Source organism: Sinocyclocheilus anshuiensis, unplaced genomic scaffold (genome assembly GCF_001515605.1).
Source record: "Sinocyclocheilus anshuiensis isolate Anshui unplaced genomic scaffold, SAMN03320099.WGS_v1.1 C32232317, whole genome shotgun sequence".
NCBI classification, from domain to species: domain Eukaryota; kingdom Metazoa; phylum Chordata; class Actinopteri; order Cypriniformes; family Cyprinidae; genus Sinocyclocheilus; species Sinocyclocheilus anshuiensis.
In genome coordinates, this window is record NW_015613279.1 from 1 (window position 1) to 792 (window position 792).

General features: G+C 37.2%; 1 long non-coding RNA gene across 1 annotated transcript; it reads right to left on the bottom strand.

The window, feature by feature from the left end:
• Positions 1-238: 238 nt before the first annotated feature.
• On the bottom strand, positions 239-619 carry LOC107682460 (uncharacterized). The gene is made up of 2 exons (XR_001633496.1): positions 478-619; positions 239-391 (listed from the first exon to the last, which is right to left on the bottom strand). It is a non-coding gene; the product is annotated as an uncharacterized LOC107682460 (long non-coding RNA).
• Between the last annotated feature and the right edge of the window lie 173 nt (positions 620-792).

Sequence of the window (792 nt, forward strand, 5' to 3'; positions counted from 1 at the left end):
TCTGATATTAGTCAGTGACCTGCATGTAAACACTTCAGACAAACACAATTTTTGACCGATTAGATCAAATGCTGCTCATTGCCGGTAAAAGCATGTGCCCTTTGAAACCGCTTCACTCAATAGTTTATTTACATTTTTTATCTTTCATGAGATTTTAAAGATCTTTTAAAGCAGAATCAGCTTTTTAAGCTAATATGATCAATGAAATGTCTGTCTGTAGGATAATAACAGTCTGTGATTTCTGATTCACAACCGTTTATTGATTCTGGCCCAGTCTGTGACATTAGCTGCAGGAGTGTCTGTACAATCTGTCCCATCATCCTCTGCTCTGGCCTTCCTCTCGTTCATGTCGTCCACAAGTGTTTTCAGTCTGTCCAGGTGATGAAGAGCTCTGAGAAACCAGATCAAAGATCAACAACACTGAACCAGCTTGAATTCATGATATGAGATCAACGCTGCTTCACTGAGTCTCCTGACCTCTGTAATGACTCCACATTTGCCAGGTCAGTTTCTTCTGTTTCCTGCTGAGAACCTTAAAAAAAGCATTATTTTTGCTCATCAATAACACCAAACATCAACTTTATAGTGACTTCTTCAGTGGAATATACTGCATGTAGTATGGAACTACTTTCATTATATTATGATGTTACACCAATTTTATGTAAAAAATTTAACCCAACAGCCGAGTTAGTCCACATTTGACCCAAAGTTAGGTTGAAACAACCCAGCATTTTTATTTTTTTGAGTGTATTTTGTCCTTTTTGCCTCTTTTTTCAGCTTAGCTGTATAAAA